The following is a 27,791-nucleotide window of genomic DNA, read 5'->3' on the forward strand; positions in this document are numbered from 1 at the left end:
CTGGGAGGCTTTCAGGAGGGATCCTAACCAGATGTCTGACCCACCTCAACAGGCTCCTCTCTCTGTGGACCTACAGCCACTCTACTCCGAGTCCTTTCTGGAGGGATATGCTGTGGAGAAGACTCATTTTGGTCGCTTGTATCTGCAATCTCATTCTTTGAGTCAAGACCTTTGTGATCTTAGAACATAGATTGATGTGTAAACTGACTCAGCTCTCTCTTTACAGAACCTCACTTCTTCTGTTCCTCTTGGAAACCTTGGAAACCTTCCCTGTGAAAGCCATTAAAGTCTGAAGAGTACCAACAAAAAAAAGTCTCAAAAAAATAGTTTTCACAGAGTGGAAGTGGAACACGCTTTGGAAAAACAACCAGAAGGAGAGTTGGCAAGTTGTCGTGCCTGTGTACCATGAAGACGGTGAGAAGCTGCTCAGACTTTATAAAAGATAATATGCTGATTGGTAGACAGACTTCTAGCATAATCTTTGGCTCTGATTTAAGGATATTTTAAAAATTTGTAAAATGCCTTAAATTACATGCAGTGCTAAGACAAAGTATAGAACTTTCCCAGGTGGAAGATAAAACTGTTTGCCACAGAACAATTTGACACCGGCATGATGAGTCACCATCAAAATATAGAATAAACTGCAAACTTCTGTGTTAAAATTATATGAAGAAATTTTTTCACAAGTAAATTTCCATCTGATATTTTTTTTCTCACTGACCACATTCTCTCATTTGATTTATTTTTCCCTTCACACCAAAACATAACTTTCCCTTCAAAGTGCTATTATTGTTGAGTTTCAGGAATATATAACAGTTTCCATTCATCTCAAATTCAATGCAGCTGTTGAAAGAAAAGTTACTTTGATTTAGTAAATATCTCTGCACATCTCGCGTTGTGAACATCAAAGACACATACACAGATATCAAAGCATGCTCCTGGATTGTCTATCCATGGCAGCCAGAATGTACTTTCTATCTCAACCATGAGGTACTGCAGCAGTACAAAGTAGAAAAAAGTGCGAAAGCAAATATTTCACTTGGGATGGAACACATTTTTTTTTTTTATTTTATTGCCAGTCTGGTTTTCATTGGCAAGATGTGTTGGAATCTGTCATTTTGCCCATACCTGTCCATACCTGCATATGCACTTTTAGTTTTTTATCTTAAATGTGTGGACCACAGCAAGGGTAGATGCATGAAACTACAGCTAATGGGGATCAAAATTAAATAAATATATACCTTATGTGACACTCAATATCTAAGAAGTACATAGTCACAAAAGGTACATGCAAGGAGAATAGAGATGGTTTGCGGCTTTTGATTTTCTACCACCCATTGATCAAATGGAAAGTATTCAGTTAAAGCCCTTATGTGACCCAGAGATAAAAATCCAAAATAATTCAACATATCCATCAATCAATCCATCGCTGGTGTCTATCTTGAGCAGTAGGCAATATTTTTAATATTTTCCACTTTCTAAAACAATACTAATACTAAACAAAGTAAAATGAACTTAATTATGTTTGTTGTCAAACTGCTGCACTTTACTAATTTTGTATTAGACTAACAAAATGGGCAATCAAAAAATCCTCTCTGCAGTTGCTTCTCAGGGATAGTTTGTTTCTTTTTCTGAATATGTTTTGACTTAAACTACACCAAAGAGGATATTTTGGCAGATGTTTTAATCAGCCAGCAAAACATTTTTTTTTTTCTGTGGTCTTTAAGATGTTTCTTTACTTATCACGGATGTTCCAACTAAAAAGTCTCAATTCTTGTAAGAAATAGAACAGGTGGGCACTAAAAATGCCATCAAGGGCATCCAAAATCCCATTTATTTTTAAAATGACTAAATTAGAGAAATATATGCTTGTTAGAAAAGTTTAATACATAAATGTTTTCAATCCTGAACTTTTATTTAATCAACCGAAAAGAAAACCTGAGACCATTGGGCCAATCTCTGAGTTTGGCTTTAGACATTCTGATAGTGGAAGAAATCTTTGGAGTAAGAATGTCTTGTGGGTTTGGAATGGGTTTAAGGCTTCCAGGAGCTTGACAACAGCAAATAGGTAAGGTGTGGATTGATTGTGAAGAGATCCATCCAAATAGACACAGAGGATCTGGTTTTAGCCAAACACCTATGATTTGTAAAATATGCTTAGCTCAACAATTTTTTTTTTTTTTTTGTGAGGGTATAGTATGTCTTGTTGAATCAGGTTTTTATGTTGCTCCCAAGTACATTTATTGGTATTGCATTTATGTTGAATGATTGTCTTCAGATTGTTCTTCATGTTGACCCTACACTTCAGAACAATTGACTTGGTCTTCAGTTCAGGGATTACGGATCAGTGTGTTTATGACATTTTGCATAAGTTTTATAAGTGTTCCCGGGGAGAAGGAAGAATTTGTGGGGATATTAGATTGTTAAAGCAAAAAAGGCCCAATTGAAGCATAGATTACCACTCCTCAAATGGTTATTATCACAGCGAAAAGGATTGGTGTGAAATGTAAAACCCATTGATTATGTCCAGCAACAAAGGCACTAATGTGAAAACATGTCTTAAGAGACTAGAGATTTCTTATGACATTAATATTAGTACCACTAGAGTCTTAGAAGTTAAAATCTGTCACCATCGGCTTCGAGATCTGACAAGCCCAGATCACAAGAAAGTTGCTGAACCACCCAAATCATCATGGCAGCTGGCTCCTCAAACACAGACCAAGAAGCTACAATGAGTTTCAAGGATGTAGGTCTGAAGTATGTTAGAAATTTAGATGTATCAGAGTAAAAGGAACATTTCAGCTTTTTGGTTGATGCCAGAAAGCCTGAGGCTGAGCAGGATATTGCCCGTATGGCCAAATACAGTTGTGTGCAACTGTATTTGATATATCAAAGCCTGGTGGAAAGAAGAAGCTGGCGGCAACCTAATGACAATACAGGGTAGCAGAGACGCAAACTGCTCCATTTATGTTGTTGTCCACATGCTGGTTTGGAGGAGATCACTCAGCCAGTCCCACAGGTATAGGATGTTCTCAGTTGTAGTTTCATGGGCAAATAACAAAGATCCAACATCAGATAAAGGAATCTGGCTCTTTGGGAACAGAGTGGGAAGCCCAGTGCAGCAAAGAGGCTGTCCTTCACTTGCGGAACCATTCTCCATACTTGGCACTGACATAAAAGCTGCTTCTGCTCCACTTGAAGTACTCACACATCCAGCACCAAGACACATACATAGAAACAAAGACAGACATGTGCACATATACATGCATGCTCACGCACACACACACACCCACACACACACACACACACACCAACTCACGCAGAATTCAGGAAGTATGCCTGTCACGGACAAGCAGGGAAGGGAGGCAGCAAAAACAACTTTCTGTCGACAGGAATAAGAAAAACAACGGTTGAAAGGGGGTCTGCATGAGAGAAAACGCAAGTCAAAGGCATTCTCTCCGTCAGAACTCATCAGTCTGCAGAGGGAAATATGTAAGGAGATGCAACCACATGAGTGCTGTCACTGTCCTGCTGAACACTAGAAGGAAGGGACAGGCTGGTGGAGAGCTAACTGAGAGTCGAAGAAGCCTTCAGTAAAACCTGTCCACCTCAACGGAGACATTGGCAGGTTTGCGTTTGGGATACACAGGTCTGCAGGCTAGACAGACACTGTAAACACACAACTAAAACAAACTTTATTCAAGCAGGCAATATAAAACAGAGGTGCTTAAAGCTTTTTAATTAGTTCCCTTGCCCAAAGGCAAAGACTCTTTTCTTTTTAAAAAGAAAAAGACAGAAAAGGAACATGTTGGAGAGCTCATCAGTGAGGACCAGATTACCCCAGGTCTTCCAGGGTCATTCTCCAGAAGAGAAGATAAAAGGGATTATTAATAGCCCTTAGATTTACATGCTCCAAGTGGATGTTTATACTGGAACTTGCTGCTTATGTGTGAACATTCAACAACTGTAAACAGTGCCATTCAGGTCCCATTTCCTTTACATCACTGATATTGTTTCAGCTAGCAACATCAGCAGCCAGAGTTTAAAAAACATCATTCGGGGCATTATCTTTTAAGTGGTTCCACAGTTGAGTCTCCCCAGGGCGGTAATCAAGAAGGTTCATTGTGAACTTCCTCTTCTGTGTGCTCACATTTTGCTGACCTTGGTTGAAAAGAGTAGAGAATGGGCTAACCATAAGAAGTCCTGATATGACAGAAAGATTTTTACCACGTTTGGTTTACTTGGTTACGCTCTATTTTTTTTCAATTCTGTTAAAACAGACATTTTTGCCAATTCTGTTTAATGTTAAAACCATTACACCATTGTATAAAGAACTGGGAAGGCCCTCATTACCTCATCAACCACAAGAAAGAACAGTAGTCAAGGGACGTGAGGTTCATGAGGCAGCATAGAGAGTACATCTGTAAGCCCCAGTTCTTTTATTGGACAAATATAAAATTAACAACAGTCAGGAGCCATAATCGTGCTCCAAGTGGTTTCCAACACAAATTTCCATTTTGAGGTCGGCTGTACGGTTCTATAAAACTTTACAAGGCTGCTAAAAGAAGAACTTCAATTTACAAGAAACAAACTTTTCTAATTATTCATTGAGCAAATACCCCTCAAGCTTTTAATTTGCGTTAGGTCTAATCTATGCCACCATTAAAGGTGAGGTGAGGGTGAAACCCAACCTAATGACTACCTACACAAATCAGTAAAAAGTCACTGTAAATTTTTCCATTCTGGAGTAACTAATAACAACACTGTAAAAGCACAATGGACACCAAAGAGAAGTGACCCAGCTATTAGCTGTAAATTTAATACCACCCGTCCGCTCATGTTTTACAATGTAACTTATCAAAATGTATTGCAGGAGCAAGGCATGCTGAGTGTTAATGGCATAGTTGGTTGCAATATAAACACGGACGTAAGCATGAAAGAACAAAACTGTAAAATGTATTAAAAATTAACATCTGCAATTTAGATCATAATTCAACTTATCTCCAAAGCAAAACAGATTGATATCCTACTCCTCACTATATTTTCAAAATAAATACCTGAAATGATCTGTGTAACATACACTACTGTAGATCTCATGGACCAGCAGTGGATGTGTTAATGGAGTGGTTTACAAACACATCATGTTCAGGATTCCATGCTTGAGTTTTCTTTCAGACCGTGAGGACATGTCAACGTACTGCCAGGACATCAAAGACATCAGTCAAGCTATTTGAACAATGATTCATGTTTATATATAGAACAAGTGATGGATGAAAAGAGATGGATCTATGAGGTCATCCTCAGAATACATGGAACATCCCTGCCACCATCTACTGGGTGATGAAAGAGGAGCAAATACCTATGTCTCACCAGTGCAGGGTCATTGACTGACTTCTTAATATGGCCGCTGTCATACCACTAAGCAGGATAAGTCACCTTTAAACACCAAAGCTGAGTCATATTTCACCCCTGAAATGCAGAAGAACAGGGTAGTCTTTGCCTGCTTAGGTAAAATCCAAATCAGTGGTGTAAGGCCAAGTAACATATGAGGCCTCTCCCAGATAAGATCAGAGAGAGATTAGGCTCCTGTATCAGAGATTAGGCAAAGTTTGTTTTCTTTCCGTTTGAACCTGGGTGGGGATAGTCCCAAGGCCTGCACCCCAGGGCCTGGGCATAATGCCATTAGTGGTGTTTTGTTGACAGCAGGCATCGGTAAATGAGGCCCGACTTTAATCAGCTGCATGCCGTGCTGGTGTCAGAGTTCCCCCTATGTCTCCCAGGTGAAAGATGAGCTGGGAGAGAGGTGTTGTCTCCACCTTAATTAAAACTGCTCCCCTTAACAGAGAACTCAGTGTGGCTACCACCAACCAATCCTTCTGAAAGCATGACTACAATCTCAGTAAAATACTGACTATTAGCCACAAAAGTGCAAAGGGAGGTTACCAAATGCCAAGAGGTGTAATTACTGAGCCTGAGACCATGTATTATTACAGCAGAGAGGGGGTATTTATCTGTTTCATGGTGGTGCCTTGCGAAAGTATTCATACCCCAAAAAGTCAATAATTTTTCACAATTATAATCACAATCTTCAATGTGTTTTATATGGATTGTACATGACAGACCAACACAAAATCTGAAAATGTGCTCATTTCTATTAGTTCATCATCTATTATAGCACTAGCTACACATTACTGGGAGAAGAACCTCTGTTTCAGTCTCCAGACTTTTGCAGAGTCTGATAGGATTTCTGCATGTAGTTCTGCCCATAATACTACCAACTCCAAGCAGCTTCCCTGTCTCTGCTGGGTAGAGAATATCGTCTCCACAGCACGATGCTGCCTCCACCATGTTTCACTGTGGGAACGGTGTTATGTAGTGCTGATTTTCAACAGCCTTTTTTCTTCTCTCAGCTCTTGTATATATGCCAGATTAATGGATTGCATCTCTGCAGCTTCTCCCCAGAGTTATCCTGAGACTCTTGGATGCTTCTCTGATGAATGCTTGGATAAGTGCCCATCCAATGTGTTTAGGTGGGTAGCTATTTCCTGGCAGTTTTGTGGTTATGCCAGACTTACCCACTTAAGTCTACTTTATACTTCTTCACAACTTCAGCCTTGACCTATCATTAATGTTCTTTACTTTTCACAGTTGTTTGTTCTCTATTTTTTCACTTTGATGTCTTTAGAGAGTAGCTCTATTAATTCTGAGTTTACAATGCAAACAACTGGACTATTTGTACTATTTAGGCAACTTTGGAAGGTGCTTTGTGATTTTGATTTGGGGGTGTCTATACTTTCAAAAATTTTATTCAAAACTGAAAAACATTTATTTTGGTTTAACCAAAGTAAAACCTATTGAAGTTGATAGCTATGCAAAATAATCTTGTAGAAATGGTTCACAGGAAGAGGGATATAAAGTGATTTCTCCATAAAATGTACTTTTGGCCTTCTCACAACAAAAGCTTTGTAAGGATATCTGTCCTTTCTGTCTTTCTCAAAACACTACAACACAGTCCATGTGGGAGATACAGGAGACACTGTCCGAGTCCGGCTATTTACCCAGAAATCCCATACTTCACTCCAACTTCCTGCTCCCTTGAAGTGAGACATCCTTTCGAAGGGGATAAGCTGGATGAACCAGACACAGATACTGAATGTGGATACTGCTTTAGCCTTGCCATGCCCAGTTACAATAACACAATCATGCTGTTCATCCCTGCTGCCTGCCCTGACACACCAACCCCAACCCAGCCAGAGGCACTAGGCAGGAGGCATGCCGTTGCCTCAAACTGGACTGGGTGTGTGAGACAAAGAGTGTTTGATAGAGGGTGGGTAGATGGGACGGAGAGGGTCTGTTGAGGAGTCCCCCCTCTTCCCTCTCATACACTATGGAACCTCCTGCCCTCTGATGCAAATAAGGTGGTGAGCGCAAAGAGAGGAAAACAACATGAGAGAAAAATAGACACAAAGAAGGAATGGGCGGGGAGAAGACCAGCTAAGGCAGGCCAGATCGGTGGGCCTTTTCAAATCACAGCAGCAGTGAGTGTCACTCAAGCATCAGCCTTAACAATGTTAGACCAGTGTAGGCAGGGCTAATGTCCGCTGTGCTCTACCCTACCCCCTTTACCAACTTCCACAAGCCCCCTTGTGACCACATGAATCTGACTAGTGACAGCTCGTCGTCCTGTAATTTGCCAATTTGCATGCATGTCAAAAAGCCAGACCATAGTGAATTATAGCCACAAAGTGGGAATATTCCAAAAGAAGAGCATGAGGTCTGTAACACGGGAGAGGATAATGGGGATGACGGGGAGAAACAGCAGGACGAAATAGATTTGAGTGAAGACTGCAATATCAGAGTGTATGCCTCAGTCATAGGGGACAGTTGGCGCGCTACATTTGGACACAACACAGCCTGGTGTGGCTCATTCACACTCTGTGTATTTTTGTGTGTGACCCCGTGTGTGGGGGTTATTATCATGTTTGCATTAGTTTATGTGTGTGAGGCTGCCTGTCATTTTAGTCAAGTCTGCATGTGCAATTTGCATCATGAGCACCAATAAGAGCATGTGAACAAATCCATATGGGAGAAACAAGAAGGGATAACTGTGATTTTCCACTGCTGAGCCATTAATCAAGATAATTATCATCACATTGGTAGTGAAATCTATTAAGATCCATGGATATGTCCTCATCAATAGTAATGTGATGATTAAAAGGATGTACATTAGCAATTATATAAATGAAAAGAGACTTTCCCACTCTGAGTCTTTCCAATATTTGGAAATTATATCTAAGAATTAAAAAGTTAAAGTCACAAGCAACAACTAGACCTCATTTTTCTCCTTGTAAAAAAGGCTTTAAAGTTCATATATGTGTTTCTTGAAACATGCTTCCTGCACACATACCTGTAGTTTAACACAAAAAAGAACCATGAAGTCAGTATAAATCTCTATCAGGAACCCAGCCAACCTCTCCACCCCTTGCTGGTGAAAACCATATAATCGTCTAAGGAACCAGAAACACATTTTCTGGATAGTTGGCAGTAAATGTACCATAATCGTTTGGGCTGGGTACCTTTCGAAATGTTATTTTTATTGTTGGGTCTTAAAGGCTGGTCAGAAAGAACTAACTGATAAATACACATTTTGAAACAAAATTCACTAGAGCTACATACATATGTTATGTATGCTAAAAAAAAAAAAAAGTATAAATGATTGCATATAACTTTATACCATGCAAACTTTTTATGCAAAATATCTGTAATTATACAAATATTGAACCCAGAAACCCACTGTGCCTTTCAAATGTTCTGTTTGGAAATTCAGCAGCTGACTCTGCCCTTTGCACTTGTTTAACAATGTTTTACATACCATATACAAAACCAAACACTGATTAACAGCTGAGAAAGGAGCAGTGATTACAGCAGGATATCTTCTAACCAGCCATGAAAGTGAAAATGAGAAGCAATTCTGTTAAACACCACACATTATGATGGCTATTTACCACACCACTGTAACTCTAAAAGGTGGACCTTTAAGTCTCTCACAAAGTAATCTTGCCTTTGGTACAGTTCGCTGCATTCTCAACCTTACAATCTGTCTTGCGTTATTTGCTTTCCCAAGTGTGAGATGTTAGAGGGCTAAAAGAAGGACAAAGCTGACATTACTTGAGACTTTAGTAGCTCGAGGTAAGAACATCTTGAAGGCATGAAGAGTAAAAAGGAAGCAGTTTAAGCCCAGTGACATGCTTGTCTAGAAAATTTGGATTGCTTTGTCATAAAAAATTTGTTTTGCAGTCAACATTTTATTAGAGTACTGTAGGTATCATCTATAGCATGGATCCAGGATGAAAAAAGTGTATATTATAAAACTTTTGTCAAAGTGATATATTTTCAGCCTTAACCATCAGAAACTTATGACTCTAATGTTTCAATAGGACAGTGTATGACAAACTTTTCTTACAGAAATGTTGGTCACCATGAGGTTAATAACCGGAAATGCCTTTGATACTTTTGAGATGCATATGCATGGCTTTGGTTTTAACAAATTTATTGAACGTGTAACATGTGTGTCTGTACTATATGGAAGGCAGTTATTGAATTGAGACAAAATTTGTAACCTTTTAATTTTAAAAGAGACAAATCTGTGTCAGTAACCTGCAAATAAATATAAAAAATAAATATTATAAATAATATTTGTCAAAAGAATCTTTTGATTTCACCTAAATGTATTGTTATACAAAAATGCAGTTGAGGTTGAGGACAATGTTCACATTAATGAGAATAAAACTGTATTGTTGAAAATGTTTCTGCTTTCTGTCTTTGAAATGCATTGCAAGTAGATACCTTTAAAAAGCTATATGTTGTCTTCATATCAACAAGCAGAGGAAATGTGCACACAACTATACAAAGGAAACATAATATCAAATTGCCACTTATTTTTCACAGCAAAGTCTATTTACCCAAAAAGCCAAACTCCAGCTTTCTAAAAACAATGGTTGTGAAGGTTCTGCTGAAACAAACAGTATATGTTTGCAAGGCAAAAAGGAAGTTACCTTGTAAGAGCTGAAATTATCTCGTTAAAACCTAAGGTACAAATTATTCCCCTTCTCTGTAACTGCACCATCATCATTACAGAGACACCACTTTACTGATAGTGAAAGGTGCGGTCGAGCAGACACTCTGCTTTGCTCTGTTCCTGCTGATGGAGCCCAACTACAGTTTTGGGTTGTAAAGACAGCTTAACATCATTGCATGGGAGGGCAGAACAGCAGCGTCATGGGATATTACCCAGGGAGGCAGGGTGGAGAATCAGTTTCCATTTCACCATGACCTTTCTCTGGTCCCAGGTTGGCCAGTGCACCACTACCTCCTTCCTTTCACATCCCCACCAAGCAGCTTCTGCGGCTCTGCTGTCTCTTTTTCTTCTACATTTGTCAACCTGTCCATCTCCACACTTTTACATGCATAGCACAGAGCAGTTCACCCCCCACCAACAAGATCAAATTCCCATACCTCATTTATCTTCTCATCAGCTGTTTGCCCCGATTTAAATGTTAGCATTGCACAAAGTGCACATGCCTGACTAATACAGGTCTGATGATTACTTGGAAACTTATGTCTGAACAACTTTCTATCAAATAAAAGAGCCCCAACTCTTTCTAAATACGGCATTAATTATGGTGAATTTTCCTCTCAGGATGGGAGTCATCATTTTCCAACACCAAAGCTATTCTTAGTTTATGTTAGTATTGTTTTCAGCTGCTAAATGCTACCTACATATTAAAATGCTTGTGATGAGGTCTACCGCTGACAATGACGGGAAGTTGTTTGTCACCCAGCTGACCACACAGACTCAGACAAACTCTGGACACACCCCAGTTCTGACTGGAATCTTCAATAATCATGTTTTCTTTTCATCAACTTTTAAAATAGCTTTCCATTCCAACACATTAGAGGCATGCAGTATAAGAAAGAAACGTCAAAGGGCGAAAATTGTGATATATTGTCGGATTCATTGTTACCAATTTAGCTACACAAAGTTGGACATGAGCATCAAGAACACATTAGTAACAACCCTCAAACCACTGACAAGGGATTTGAATAATCTCTATCGTCTCGTCATGTTTTCCTGGGAGTCGTTGGACACAATGACTGTAGTATTCATGGAGATGTTGCTTTGACATCTACCATAAAACTAAAATAGATCAGGAAACCTGACCCAAGCCCAGTCTGAGGATGTACCATCCCTCAAGTTGCATTACCTCAAGTTGCATTACCTAACATTACAACTTACTGTAATGTTACTCTGCCAGGAAAGGACCTCCATACAAGACCCATAGCATTTCTGTAAGAAGTCAGCATAGCCAAAAAGGGATATGCACCCTCTCTGTTCCAAATGATCTGATTGTCTGATTTAATAAAAAGAAAAGCTTAGTATACTACATTACAGAACTACTTTTTCATGGTACTAATTTATTAAATGCATTATTAATAACATGACAAATAATTACATCTTTTCTTTTTGTTATTTGTGTGTTCGTCAACTGTGTAATTTTATATATATAGACATATTTGGAATGGTGCATGGAAATAGGGGGTGGGCATAACAACTGTGATTAATTGAAAATTCCATGAGATTTACTAGGGTTCACCCAATTTCCAAGGGTCACTTCTGCGTGAAGAAGTACAAATTTACACGCCGGGGGGAACATTTGTCTGCTCTTTTCAATTGAAATCTTGTTAACAACTACAAATGGGTGATTTTTAAATGAAATGTGTTAAAGAAACAACATTGGCTAATGATAAACTACAAAAGAAAAAAATAATAATAAAGAACTGGGTCTTCTAGCAACAATCACAGAGGTTTTGAATAATTTTGTTTTCAAAACCTCAAATTTCAGATAATGTGGAGTTGTATGTTCATTGTAATCTCCTGTGCTTCACACTCTAACTCTTTCTGCAGTGGTTATTGGTTTTCATACTTAAAAACAATAACTATTGTTATAAGTAAATTCAACAAACATGTTGGGCCTTAAGTCAAATGTGACAAAAAAAGCACTAAGAGTCCAAACAGACAAATAAATAATGAGTAGTCTATAAAAGTGCTCTCCAGAGACGTTTGTCTTTTCAATTCTTTAGCAAAAACAAACCTGCACAACAGAAAACACAAAGGCAGGGTAATCATCCCACCACTTGTGCTCCTCATACTTTGATAAATGAACCCATTGTGAAGTGATTATCACAGTTATTCATAGCCGCTTTGCTATGGGGATGGTACATTTGTTGCATTGCATGGGAGCAGACACTGCTGAGCCCTGCGCATGTTTCCTTGTCAATGTGCATTACAGACCAGCCTGTGACATTTATAAATACTTGGTAATCTGCACTGCTATAAACACCGCATTATTAAATTGTCATTATTTTGGCTCCAACTGGGACCAGCCAATGATTAATTGAATACTATTAAGTTGAGGTGGGCTGTTTATAAATGCTGTTTTTACCTTATATATTAAACACAGACAAATTAAAACGCATTAGTGATGGGCTTTTGCGATATTAGGATTCCTTCAATTGAAAAACAGACAGTAATTATGCTAGCATATCATAAGTTCATTCTTTCAGATGACACTGTAATAAAAAATGATTTACGGAGATGGCCGGTGTTAGACTGGACATAATAACATGATGCAGTGTGCTTCTTCGCCCAGTGTTTGCATATACTGACAAATGATAGAAGCAAGAATAAAGAATGAGCTGAAGCATAATCTTTTCTCAGAAGTAAATGAGGACAACTTTTAACATTAGAAATCATTAGCATATTTGTACAAATGAGCCTAAGTGTACAGGCAACAAACATGAGTAAACAAATGATGGGATGGGAATAAATTTTATTTTTTGTGTCATTCGAAACTTAGAAGTAGCATCATACTTCCTAGTAACTATTGTTCCCAGAGAAAAAAAAAAAAAACTTGGCATAATCAGAGAGCAAGGACAGTTTAGAAAAAGAAGAAGTGAAATGAAGGTAAACAAGGAAGTGATGAACAAACATATTTCTTTAAGGAGATGGGAGAAATTCCTAAACTTTCAGTCAGTCTTTCAGTCTCTCTTGTGTTTTTGTTTAGTCCAGTCAGTGGCAATAGATGACCTGGCCCTTGACTACAGCGCCCTGTTTATCACAGGTATGCCGTCCTCCCTCTGTAACAGGCTGGCATTCTGCACTGACCTCAAGGTCTTTTCACATAATTTCATGAGAACACGTCATTTTGTTTTCATTACATTTTCCCTTAATAAATCCCACATCCACACTCCCAACACTGGCACTTTCACAATCCTCATTCCATCTTCACGGTTGCTGCCCATATTTAATTTTTTCCCTCGGTTGCAATTAGCATCCGTTAAGACCACAGCAACTTATGATACTAAAATTGGTATGGACATAAGCTGCAGTGTGCAAGCATGCCAAAGGAGAGGTAGACTGACAGACTTTGTTGGGATTTCCTTTTGGGACATCCCAAAAAAGCCAAACCAACTTGGTCTGACTTTGTTCAAACCAACTCTTCACCTTTAACAAGAAGTGACATACATTGGAAAGGAAGGCCGGCCCATGACTGAAACCCAAGGAAATGGGCACCTGGTAGCTTAAGCACCGCTTACGCATATCATCCCCTCCCTCCTGCCATCTTTTCATTCTACCCACCATCGATCCCCTGGCTTTGACAGAAGGTATGTATTTTAGACCAGACCCCTGTTGATGTGATGGACATGAGGACCCTGTTTGAAATGGAAACCTAGGCATTCTGCCCTGCCAGGGGGAGATACAGAAATACCCCAGAAGAGCTTGTGTAAGGAAATGGAACAAGTGAAAAAATAGCCATCTTTATTGAGGTTTTCCTTTCAACAACATGAGGAAAATATAGAAACGACACTTCCTATTCAGGATATGATGCTGTGAAATGCAGTAACATCAACAGAGTACTCAGTGGGCACTGATAGTTTCCTTTTACTCACATCAGCGCTCTCTCTTGCATACACTGACAACACATGCTGACTCAGATAAGCGAGAAAATCAAAACATGATAACAAAAATGAATGTACTTCATGAGAAGAGATAAACGGAGCAGACAGACAAGCTTATCCTCCCTGGTGCATTGCTGCCTTGCATTACTGTTTGATCTTTTTTGTTCATTCATGTTGCAAGAAAAAACTTTTTTGTGATTGCTTATAATAGTGTTCATAAGTGTAAATGTATTTCCTGGCTTTTTTTTTTTTTTTCGAGTTTTTGTATGTCTGTATATGCATGTGAATGTTGGAATGTGAAAGAAAAATAATGTGATTTACCCCATCCTGCTTAAAACTCACCTGGACTGATAAAGAGATCCAAGGAATCGTTTCCTACGCCTGCTACTCATTCAAATAGCTGGCGTCTGTAAACAAGAGCTGCGGTTATCCATGTAGCAGTCAGATAAGAGAGGAAGGAGACCTCCGGAGTGATGGATCACGAAGGGGCTCCCAGTTCTCCTCTCTTCCCAGCACCGCCCTGCCACCCTGGGATAATAAACAGCCACGGAGCAGGGGGCCAGATAAGAACCATCACTCACATTGTCCGGACTGATAAGACACAGACGCTCTCTGTCACCCTCCATGACATTTGTTTTTCATTCCACTTCAGGCTGAGGGAGAAGTCAACCTGTTTCATCTCATCAATGGGCTCGACTCAGGATCCCCCGCTGAGTGGGTGCCACCCTTTGACACTGATGGTAGTCAGGTGAGTGACTGTCTTTTGCTGCAAGAAAAAAAAAGAAAAAAAAAACATAATAGACCGTGGCCTGATTGTGTCTTCTACCAAAAAAAATAATTCTCACATGTTAAATAAAGCAAAAGAGTTCAACTCTTCTAGTCTGTTACATTGTCCACATTTTAAGAAATTCCATGGAAATTAGTTCACATTTTGTTACACTGCAGCCTAAAAGTATTTTCTTGGGATTTATATTTTACAAATAAATCTGACAAAGTGAGGTGTGCATATCTATCTAGGCTCTTTTAAATGTTAACCCTAAAATTAGTGCAACCAACTCCCTTCTGAAGTCACCTATTCACATCACAATTAACTTGTGTGTTTCCTTAATGCTTTGTTAGAGAACATTAAGACCATGAAGACCAACAGTGGAACAGATCAGGTTTCACAGCAATGTTTTAGTTTAAAACAACAACTCAAGCTTTAATTGGCTAATAACTGCAATCCATAACAGACCTGACTTTCCACCTGAACTTACAGGCTGAAATAGAGAGCACGAATGGAGGAGCTGCAGAGATCTACCACTCAGGTGGTCAAATCTGTTGATAGAAAAACAATTAGTAATGCTCTTTATAAATCTGGTGGTTTAGATCAAACTTATTGATGCGTTAAACTGGCCCAGTCAAAAACCAGACCTAATTTCACCTCAGTATATAGGATAAGGTTATAAGATTTGTAGTCACAGCCGTATGTTTAAACTCTCTGAGCTTGAGTCTTTGCAAAAGAGAATAAGCACAAATTTTAGACTCTGAAGTTGAAATGACGATAGGAACTGATCCCAAAGACTTGCAGCTTTAACTACAGCAGAGGGTGGTTCTACGAATGATAGACTAAGGCGTCTGAAAAAATTTAAAAGACATATATTAAAGATTTTTTTCAATCATATAATTTTTCTTCCACTTTGTTTCTTTTATTTATTTAGTTACATTTATATGTAACTTTGGATTGTAGCGTCACATAAAGTACTTGTAAGGATAAAAATACAAAATATTCTAAATGTCTGGGTAGAAAAATCTTTTTCAAGGCATTGTAACAAATAAAATGATAGTGTTACAATAAAGGCGTTTTGCAAAAGGCGTGTATATGTTGTGCTGCCTTGATGAATCATGACTTCATTTCTAAAGATGTGAATGCATTGTTCAAAAAACATACAATGCACACCCACCATATTTCTTCAGCCATATTGTATCATCTTAATCTGTTAACCTGGGCTATTTTTACACACCATATGTCATGTTGATAGACCAATCCACAGAGACTTCAGAGCAGGAAAAAAAGAGGTGGGTCTCCATTCTTCCCTAACGGGCTGTAAAGCTAAAGCTAGGCACAAATCAATGTGATTTTTTTTCATTAGGAAAAACAAGGCTGGAGCAACAAGTTGTAAATTATGCATTGGAGACTTATATTTCTGACTGCCTGCAGAAAAGCATTATTTAAGTCGTTTTACATTTTGGCACATTTAATTCTCTAAAAACGCAGAGGCCTATCAGAGGGCATATTCAGCCATTGTAAATCTGCCTGCCCTAACACTGCTTCCACTAGGGTCACCAACAAGTCACAGATTTAAGATGGTATAAAATGGTTACTTTATAGCCATCCCAATTGTTATACATTGGACTTATGTGCATTGTACTAGCCCTAATGAAGGGTGTAAATTCTCAGTTTACGACTGCACCTTAACATTGGAGGGTGGGGGAGCTGTAAAGCATACACTTTTTGTGTTGCTTGTGTCGCTCATCAGACTTCTGCAGTTGAGACTGTGCACACACTGTTTCTATTAGTCAGGGAGGGCTCGTCCGAGAGGCCTCCGTTTGCTTTAATACAGCCAGGCTGTGAGAGGACAGCATGTCGTCAGCTGGTCACAGATGAGATTTAACAGACGTAGCCCAACTTCCTGTCATCAGTAGAGTAGAAGTCTCGCAGCCCCTCATCTTCATTTTACTGAAGATGGACAGCCCCTGATAGCTGCGGGACAAAAGTCACCTGGAGGTCTAAGCCCATCTGGGTGTATTTAGTATATATCTTTTCTAAAACAAAAGTAAGTTTGCCAATTGTCTTATTTCGATTAAAATACTTTAGTAAAATCAAGTTAATGTGAAATTAACTAAAACACACAATGTGAATTCCACAGGAGATGTGCTGAAAGAAACATTTTCTAGGAATTTGTTTTAAATGGTTTAGAATCTAAGTCTTGTCTCGTCACCTCATTTGAAATCCCGAATGGTTATGGACAAAATATTCCATAGCCCATATTGAAAATGGCCACACTTTCAAGAAGCTGTTTTGCCATCAGCTGTTGCAGATTAGTTTTACATACAACTTGTCAGGTGGAGGGAAAATGGTATTTGAGTTTAAACTTTTTCACCAGTAATATTTAAAAATCATTCTCTCAAGTTTCTTTGAGTCACTTAGTGCTGTATCTTCTTAGGTAGGTTTTGACTAAAAACCTACTTCTTGTTTCATGTAAAATATGAACTTTTTTTTTGCTAAATTGATATAGCAAGAGAACAACTTCACCAGTCTTTTTCTGGTGAGGTTTTCTTCAAGGATTGGACTATATTCAGACTCAACCATCAAGTCTTACGATCTTCCCTTCTCCTGAGGAGAAAATGCATTTACACAGCGTCATGATCCCACCACTGACCTTTTTTGTTCTGGTACACATAGCTCTGTTTGTAGGCCAAAACGTTCCATTTTGTTCTCTTCTTACCAGAGCATCTTTTTTCCACATGCTTGCTATGTTCCCTACATTATTTGTCACAAACTATAAACTTTTATGAGTTTCTTTCAACAACAACAACAACTTTCTTTCTTGTGACTTCAGATTAGTAGTTTTCTTTGTCAACATATTCTTCTACTTGTGAGGTTTTTCATCGATGCTATGGACCCGTTGACTGCTTCTTTGACTAATACCCTTTGCATTTCTAAAAAGAAATACATATTGTTTTATCATCAAATACTGCTTTGAGTTTCTTTAATACAGGTCAAGAAATTGCTTGACCTGTATTAAAGGTCAAGAAATTGACACAGGTCAAGAAATTGCTTTCTTGACCTGTGTGGTGTGTTTTTTTTTTTTTGGACTTGAATTTTCTGTGGGTGAATATGTTGCCCTAGACTGTTTCAACAAAACAACAAACCAGCTGTCTCTAATGATTCACTTGTGGACTTTATGTTTACTAATATCTAAGATGGCTACAATGGATTTATTTAGGGGCATCAGATTAAGTGTGACCAAATATTAATATATGGCATGTTTTTCAAATTGTTGTTTGTAAAACAAAATACATAGAATTTTCTGCCATTTGTTCCTTCCAAAACTGTCTCATACATTATCTTATTATGAATTTTCAGGAATGTCTGAGATTCAAGGGGTGTGAAAACTTTTGCATATTTGTAATTACCAAGTGAGATAGTGCTCCTTCACCAGCTTTTAATACATGAAGAGACTGCTTCTGTCTGAAACTGATTATGTTCATGTCATGAAATACTGACATTTGTATTTATTGCTCACCACGACATGCACATATTTATTTCACTATGCAAATTTCAGGCTTTACTCTGTTACGGGTGATATTTGACAGCTAAAGTATTCCGGACAGAATACTTGAAGGAGAACAGTGCTGGACTGCAAGGGATTGACAAATCAAGCAATTAAATGGGAGGTGATTATGTCATCATTTTCTCGGGCTGGCAGAAAAAAAAATGGTCTTGCTGCATTTCATATTCACGCTGAAAGAATGAATAAGTTAATGTTCGGAGGGATGAGGATTGAAATATCTCACAGGGACATTCTGCTCACTTCTTTTTCAGACAGGCCTTATCTCCACACGTTCAGCCCTGTTAATATGATGATGAACAATATTTCATGAAGTGCAGCTGAATGTGTCTCTCATGGAGAAAGCCCGGGCAGGTTCTGACTCCTCCTTGTGTTTTCATCTTTCTTTTGTACCACTATTTCTCTGAAGGAAGGGCGAAGTGGGGGGGTAGGCAGGTGAGTGAAGGCAAAGCGAGGGAGATAATAACCACACATATCCCTCAGAAACACACCACTTTGTGAACCTCCTTTTCCCCATGATCCCCCTTCTCCCCCCTTAAAACATTTTCATATCAATAATCAAGCAATTTTTCTATGTGCTAATCCATCAAAGCGCACTGGCACTAATCCGCAGGCGAGGGGCTGGCTGGTGTGTGTAGCATCCCCTTTTCAGGTGAGTCCCGCTCTTTGGCAGACATTTGTCCCGCCATGTGGCACACAAAGACCCCCACCTCGTCAGCACTGATTGATCAGAGGCCCACTGCAAAAGAGTAAAGCAGCACACCCTATCAATGATGCTCTACATCCGCACCTAAAAAAGAGCCTTCATCTCTTTCTGCAACATGCTCAATGCAGCAGATAATGAGGGCCATGCTGTTAACAGCTCCTTCAGCTCTGGTTTTTGTCATGTGTAAATAGACAAAGTGCTTACCTCTAAGATGGAGGGAAGAGACAGATAAAGAAAAAAATGGGTCTTGGTATGAAGATTATCTTAATGTCGACAAATGCTGACAGGGTTGAATTTCAGTAACTCTTTTTACAGATTAGCGGGGCTTTCAAAAAGAGTGCATTTAAAGAACAATGCGATTGCGTGTTTGATTTTAATTTTCTGACAATCTATCACAGCATGTATGAGATATGTGTGGATGATTTTTTCTGCACTCTGCATTGTTGGGATTTACTGAGGGTAAGGGTGCTTTTTAGAAGCTTGGCAGCAGCTCCAGGAGTCAGGGCAATCCTGCAGGAGGCAGAGTGAGAGATAAAATGCAGAGGCCTCATTAGTAGCACATTTATCATCTCCTGTCTGTGATTTAAAAGAATGACTGGGTCAAATCACTTTAAATACCTCGAGGGAAATCAACATTTGTCATTGCAAAGCAAACCTGCCTCTCCCCTCTTTTTGGGCGTTAATTTATTCCGGTAAAGCAACCCCATTCGCAGCTGCACAGATTTTAATTTCATTCTTGCAAAACCTCCTCTGACTGTCTATCTCAATTCTTTGCTTTAGCACAGAATTGTCCCCTTCAATTCATTGAAGTAATACTCACCACTAGCAAGGCTAAGCCCTCATTCACAGACACTGGGCAGGTGATGCAAATGATCTGTAAAGCATGTGAGACACAGCAAATTATTCCTGTGATGTCCACAATTAAAAACGAATACCACCCGTGCCAGAGGAAAAAAAAAGTGTACATGGGAAGAACAAGGAAGAGATTATGTATTATAAATGTGTTATTAATGTGTAACTTGGCAAGGTCAGGGAAGTCAAGATAGGTGTTGAAATATGGATGTCACCCTCAAAGTGCCTTCTAACATCGCTGCAAGTGGACCCTCTGGACACACCGCCTAACAAAATATTTATGTGCATGCCTGCACACTGGCTCACATTTCTGTGAGCATTATTTGAGGTTACTGCAGCCTGAAGATTTTTTATGGCAGTGGCCACAACCCATTTACAAACATTTTGGTAAATGGTTTTAAAAAGTCTTAACATTGTTTAGACTTTTTAAAGTGGGGTTTTGCTATATTACTTCCTCTAAATGACCCTTTACTTGTGGTAGAAAAGGTGTCATAGTTTGTAGAAAGGTAAAGTAACCCTAACAACTTTAGGAAGCTGAAAGCCAGTCTGACAGATACATCCATTTTGGTTTATGTTTGCTGTTTTAAGCAGCACAAGCTGAAAATGTTTCCTTAATGCCCTGAAAAAGTATTAATATCCAGGTGCCTTTTCATGTTTAATGAGGAGTTCATTTAGCCTTTTGATTCATGTGCTTTGTCCTGGGTCATATCTACAAATTACAGGACTCTGGCCCTTGAGGACTAGGATTTGATGCTAGGTATACAATGCCATTAGCGACATACCAACAAATACTTGTAACTTAAATAGTAATGAAATGTGGCTATTCTGTTGGTCTAATTATTTTTTGCGCATGAGTGATTGCCGCAAATTAATAAATCATGTAATAAGTTGTGTCCTGCCGACACATGCTCCTAAAGGGGAGGGATTGCTGTCAGAGACTTGAAACAGTTGCCTGAGTTTCTTTGAGGAGATACCTTATTTAAAAAGCTGAACTTGACTGAATTGTGTTACAACTTGGCTTGAATTGGTTTTTATTTAAATATCAGTGTGTATTTGTTTGTTTTTTTGCATGTCCAATTAATTACTCTGTCTTTTTAAAGCAGTTTGCTTTTAACATAATTTTTAACGTAAATTCAGATTTTTAATTGTGAAAAAAATACATTTAGCTTTCTTCTTCTGATACTTACATATTTGCGAAGATTACCATTACTTGCATTCTACTGTGATTTATTCTGTTCAGTGCTTTGTGACTATGAAAGGCATTTTACTGATAAACCTTACTTGCTTGTTTACTTATTTGCTCACAGTGTGATGGTTTATCCAATTAAAATTCCAATGAAATACATTAAAAGTGAAATTGTATTTTTTATAAATGTGTAGTCTTTTAATTCCTGCCAGTACTGTTCTGCATTATCAGAATTTTCAGTTTTATTTCAGTAGTTTTTCCTATTGGTCATAAGGTAAAAGATTTGAAAGTCAGCCAAGTTAGACATCTCAACATTTTTATTTATTAATTATATTCTTATTGGCCTGTTTTTTGTTTGTTTTTGTTTTTTGCAACAGTATACTATACTACCACTTTTTGTCAATGGGATTCTTGACATATATGCCAGTCATGATGTTTAAGGCCATAGGGGGGGGAAAAGTATTTAAACACAAAAATAAGGAGATGCTGAGCAAGTCCTACAAGAAGTGTGGAATGGGGCTAAAGCAACAGTAGAGTAAATGCATGTCTATTTCATGCCAGTTCAGACAGAATAGTTTGCCATATGTAAATAGGGATTCAGTAATGAATGCACTTCCACTGCTTTTATTTGCTTTAAGCCCTCACAGTCATACACACATTGGCACCATGTGAGACACAAATTAGTGAGCGTTTTAAAGAAAATATTCAAAGAGCAGCCTGCCGCCGGAATATCAGTTATTATTTTTGATGTTGCAATTTTTGACACTTTGATGCAATCAGTGAGTAGCCCCGGCATTCAGCCCTCTCCAGGGAGGGAGCTGTCAAGAGTGAGGAGCCGGTGGGTAGATAATTATGGGAGATCAAACCTTGCTAGTTAGTAGGCAGGAACGGGAGGCAAATGCCAAAAACCAGCCAATGTTTCGCAAACGCTTGTTCAAGGATATCCTAATTGCTATAAGTGGTTCCTTCAGGACTGGCACTTCAAACACTGTGTGCTGCTTGATGTCATCTTGCTGGCTCCCCCTCACACACTCACAATAGGCAAATTAGGGGAGAGGGCACAAAAAACACAGCAGAGAACTGTGTCTTTTCAATGTACTCAACTCATGTATGTACACACATGCTCTAAATGCATATGGAAAAACAAAGATAAAATCATCTAAGTTTTGTCAAGGTGGCACTATCCACTTTTAGTCTTGTATGCAAAATGCAAAGACACTAATGTGCATTGTTTTATGCTAATGTTATTGTAAATACATCACAATTAATGCAGAATGCAAGCTAATTTACAACAAATACACCCACACCGTGTGTACATATTAGTGTTGCATGATTTCAAAAGCTACACATTCTGACATCTAACTTTGTGCTTTCTAATTCAAAGTGAGAACACAGTCCAATCTGTCAGTACTGCTTCAAGCATACCGCTCAGTTTTCCTTCTTACCTTTACAGTTCAAAGGGAAGGAGAGGGGAAGGTGAGCACAATTAGTCGAAATCAGTCAGAACAAATTGTCTGACAAGCAGCGTACATTGCTAAGCCATCATAGTCCATTTGCTGATTGTGAAATAACCCTTTCACTGTGACCCAGGTGTTTCAACAATGTGCATAAAAAAGCAGTTATCCAATCACCTCCTCATTTATGCTCATTGATGGATATCTGTTTTAATGCACAAACTTACTTGAAGAAGAATTCTAGACCTGTTTCTGTCTCCCTGAGCTACATCAAAGGAAATCCAGCCCTCTGCAATCAAAAAGAAGGATTTCATGTTTCAAAAACAATTCACATTTTCAAAGGGGGACCACAGCTGACATACAATCGCAGTAAAAACCCATTGAGTCTCCAGCTCCCTCATTCCTTTTCTCTCCCTGTTGTGAATGCGAATCTTGAGGGTCATTGATCATCTCATTAAATTCAGCCCCAAAGAAAGCGATCCCTTTTCACACGCAGCTCAGGAATTCAGACGCGAACCCTCCCCACCACCTTTCTTCAGACGCACCACAAACACACCCGCGCCATCAAACATGGCCAAATGACTGCCATTCGCAGACAAGAAAGCCGGCAATAAAATGATAAAATAATGTCTATTTTGTTCAAAAAGGGCAAAAAGGGGTCATTTTCTGCATAGAATGCTGAACTGTTAGCATAACAAAGCAGTGGCTGGCCAGCTAATGGCTCTTCATTTGTGACAAGGAGCTCTCTAGCTTTTCACTGTTGCTCTCCTCATAAAGTAGCTCAAAACAACTCCTTACTTCTAATCCTGACCTCTATATATTTAAACACAGGAAATCCTATTGTCATACTCACATATATGACCGACATACCGACAAGTAAAACATAAAAAAATATATGCAAGGGGTAAGTTTATCTGGAAATAGACATAATTACTCAAACACACCCCAGACTTAGCAGGCGGCACATCCAGATGACTGCTCAGTAGCCCTGGAGTGGCTTGGTTCAGTCTAATTGTCTCTCTAATTGGTAGTGTCTAAAGGGGGTCTTCTCTTCATTTTTGGATGGAGCAGCATGTCATCACGGAAGGCAAATTACGACGACAGGCTGAAACACAACTGAGAACTCGCAAATGACAGTAAGAGAGAAAAAATGAGTACAGGGAGCAAAGATGGGGTGGGGGGGGGATTATCATTATAATCATTTTATTCACCACTGGGAAGCGACATGTTAAGAAAACAGAGTTTCAGGTGACTAAACATCCAAATTGCCCCCCTTCCCAACAGGTCCTTCGCTCTCTTCCATCATCCAAACTCTAAGCTGCATATGTGAAGGGTGAGGTCATGCTGCACTCAGCAAGACAGGCCTCCTTCTCTGGTCCTCAACCCTGACGCTTTATCTGGGAGGCCTTGATGTGCTCTTAATATGAAGGACGGTAGGCTATCTGCTAGCTGTCAGCTCTGTAACTACCCCACATCGCTCCCAGGGGCAACAGACCCAGTCAAGCCAGCACGGCTGCCCAGCGCCCAGAAGCTCTGCTACTGATGGACCTGATTAATTCCCCGAAACGCAGGTTTGTCTCCCTGCAGTTCAGTCAATGACTTCATTCAGCGGGGTGAGGTCACTAGAGGCCTGGTAATAAAGGGGCTGCGCTTCACAGTAAAGACAGCAGAACGCCTGTGTGGAGCTCTCAAAAAAAGTCCTTAAAGTATGAAAAGGGTTAAAAAAAAAATAGGAAGACATCCAAGAGTCTTTGGCTCCAGCAGTCTTTAAGCAAGTGGCGTGCAAACGGTACTTCCTCTGACTCCTGCTTTTTTTCCTCTTCCTTTCTCTTTCATATGTCAAAGGAATAATTGGCAGGCCAATGAATTATTAGCACATGCAGCAGCAACAGGACCAACAATGTCCCATACAAGTGAAGGCTCCATTAAATGTGACTTTCCTTTAAAAGAACAAAGGTTCACATAAGTAAGTGGATTTTCTTTTTTTTGAATAAGAAATAAAGTGGGTGTTGCTTTTCTTCTCTTTGACTCTGGCCACCTTCAATTCTAGTTGAAAATTTCCAGCATTTTTTTATTGAGAATAATGTCAGTGTGATGAATGAAGGTTCAATAAAACCAGTGATGATGATAGAAGTTGTCCTCTCCTCTCCTTGGGTCGTAACTGATGTGGCACAGCGGTTTAGAACAGTAGTTTCATATAACAATGCTTATTATGAGGCTAAGGCCTTTAAACAAGTCAAATAAAATTGATGTCATTCACTTTTGGAAACTTAATGACAATCCAGGGAGTTTGACTCCAACAAACGGCATGGGGAAATGACACAACTTACGAGTGCAAGTAACTCACTCTTGCGCTTATAGGATTGTAAAAAATGACAATTTTTTGAAATGTGCCATAAATTTGCTGAATTGCTCTTACCATCCCCATGATGGTGGTTGCTCCTACTCCATAGACCACGCAGGTCTAGTCACTTCATATAATATAAAGCTGCAAATCACCAAAGAGCCCCAGTCACAGAGGTGTGATCAGGGAAATGGGAGGGTTTTGGTGACTCAGGTAAGCCAAGCAGACAGGGGACAAATAGAGTGCGGACTTGTGGCCCGCCTATCCATCCGTTGTGAACGAGGAGGGGGCGTGAGTTAGACAAGAGGCCGGCAGTGATGCAAGGCAAGCTCATAAAGCAGGCCATCAGCTGACCTCTGAGGTGCAGGGAGGTGGGCAGACAGGGCCTTTACGACCATCACCAGATTTAATAGCCAATAATGACTGGAATAAGCGCTTAAACCTTTAAGGGTCTGCACAGCCGCATGGAGGCAGTGACAGAAGATTCATGGCAGGAAAAAAGAAAGGGAGAGTGATGGGTTCAGCCGGTGCACTGACAGGGGCCATGTTTCAGTCGAAAGGCAAAATGACAGATGGAAAGGGAGAGCGTCGTGATATGCGTGTCTCTTTTAGTGGAGCCAACTGGCTTGTCCGTCTGTATCCTGATGAATGCACAACACTGAACAGTGAGGTAGAGGAGGAAGAAGACAGGAGTAATACATGGGGTTAGAGACACAGCAAAAATGGGCAAACAATAAAGTTTGCCCATTTCCTGTTTGTTTGACTTTTTTTAGTTCATTAAGGGAAATTTCTTTAAGAAAAATAGATCTGAAGATAAAAATAAAACTCCATTTATTTTTTATATGTCGTCAATATTATCTGAAGTAATTTTCAAAGTCAGTTATATGTGAATTTTGATAAATCTGGACATCATTGTAGTTAATTTATTCTGTTATTTTGTTCAAAAAGCATAGCCCAATTTAAACACAGTGATAATGCTTGAAGTGTATGTGATGAATATGACCGACAGACAATAAAAACTCAGAACTTAAATCAGAAATTTTGAATATTATAAACATACTGACTTCAAACTGGACGTAATGCAGCTTGTATTCTGTGCTTAGCCGCTCTCCCTCCAGAATCTCAGACCTTAATTTTAATTTTAAATGCAAAATGTGCTTTCAACTGAAAACTGGCTTTGAATTATAATGTTTAAATGATAAAAAAAATTTTTTTGGCAGTTTTAGTCAATGTGCTGGAAACGTTTGGTGGCTCTTGAAGCACTGCGTCCAGCTGCAATCAATGTTGTCTTCCTAACTGCTGAATGGGCTTTACTTTACAATCCTGCCAAAGCTGCAGTTCTCCCTGTTGCTTGGCTGACATTTTTCTCTCATATATTTTCCTTCCACACAACTTTCCATTAATATACTGGCAACCTCTATGAAAATTTAATTTCTTTAGCATCAATGACTGTTTTTGGCTGACCTAAAGAGAGTCACGTCAAGTTATCCAGTTAGTCCCTATGATTCTGTGGGTCATTACATTACCAAAAAACATCATTTGATAAACATTTGCCTTGATCCATAATCACCCAAACTACAAAATTAAAGCTTAAAGTACAACACATCACTTTACGGTTATTTTAAATAATCTCCTCCAGATCAGTACATTTAGAAAATAATAGCTTTAAAACAGGTATTAAACATACTTTTCACTAACCCCAGATTTTCGTCTTAACTTTTTTTTTTCAATTTGCCTGATGTAATATTGTAATTTTAAATATTATGTTTTCATTAGCTGTAAGTGGAAAATCATCATGATTAACAGAAATAAAGACTTTCAATCATCCATTTGTGTGTAATTAATCTATATAATGTGTTTTACTTAGTGATAAAGTTCCTAAATTAAATAGGCTTTCTAATAGTTTTCCAATTTATTGGATGTGTCTCTATAACTACTGGCCTCAGAATGGAAAACAACTAGAGTGATATTTCATTAAAAATATCTTTATCACACCAATAAACAAAATACCATTACATTTCAAACATTTTAAATGATCTGATGAATGACCCAGGCTGTACGCCAATAGACTAAAGATTGCCTAAGTAGTCTTGGGAAAAAGAGAATAACAAACCATATGCTTCAATAGTACAAACTTGACATGAGTGCATTATATATTAAGCCACAGTATATAAATGTCTTTACAGGAGTAAAGGAAAAAATCCTAATTTACAGTCTTTCCCTTGCAGACTTCTTTGTCTCATATTCTAATGACAAGTCTTAGTTACAGCATGCTCCCATCGTTTGGCCCGAGATCATAACATCAATTCATTAACTGCTGGCACCAAACTAATTCCGATTTTCCATAAACTCTAAACCTAATACAGTACTCATGAAAGGGAGGCCCATTTCACAGGCTGGCACATGTTCAAGCAACATATGCCACATAATCTCTTAAAAAGCATGATCCGAGTCCAAATTTAATTATGTAATAGCACAAACGAAATCAGAGTGCCGACACAGCAGAGCCCTCGATACGCTGCGTTCTGCCACTCCACTCTCATTCTCCTCATTTGTTTATTGCTCTTGCCAGTCCCGCCAGCCTCAAGGGCCGTGACGTCCAGAGTCCACTCAGCGGTCTACAGATGGCTCCGAGACTCGGCACTCATTTCGCATGGTTGTTTTTCTTTTTAATAAGGTTTGCTTTCAAAATATGTCCATTGTTATATGATCGTAATGCCTTTTCATGGTCTCGCAAGCCATTATTTTTCGCGCACTATGTTTTAACATACTGAGTGCAGTCTTTTAACATGTTTTTTTTCCCTCCTCCTTCTCATGGATTTATTGCGATGTGCCTTGGTTGATGCAGTGGTGCTGTGGTGGCAGATGAGCTTTAGCAGTCAGAGGGTGGGGAGCT

At 39.0% G+C, this 27,791-nt stretch overlaps 1 long non-coding RNA gene across 2 annotated transcripts in view; it reads right to left on the reverse strand.

The window, feature by feature from the left end:
* Positions 1–14,364: 14,364 nt before the first annotated feature.
* Positions 14,365–27,791, reverse strand: part of LOC129364286 (uncharacterized) — a 42,616-nt gene continuing 29,189 nt past the window's right edge. The window contains exons 1-3 of one of the 2 annotated variants that reach the window (XR_008606425.1): positions 19,264–19,537; positions 15,276–15,336; positions 14,365–14,785 (exon numbers count right to left, since the gene is read on the reverse strand). This is a non-coding gene — a long non-coding RNA (uncharacterized LOC129364286). Of the gene's footprint in view, positions 14,786–15,275; positions 15,337–19,263; positions 19,538–27,791 lie in introns of those variants that run through there. The other variant, XR_008606424.1, reaches the window with a different exon arrangement.

The sequence above is a fragment of the Poeciliopsis prolifica genome, unplaced genomic scaffold (assembly GCF_027474105.1).
Source record: "Poeciliopsis prolifica strain line A6 unplaced genomic scaffold, Auburn_PproV2 SCAFFOLD011, whole genome shotgun sequence".
In the NCBI taxonomy this organism is placed as follows: domain Eukaryota; kingdom Metazoa; phylum Chordata; class Actinopteri; order Cyprinodontiformes; family Poeciliidae; genus Poeciliopsis; species Poeciliopsis prolifica.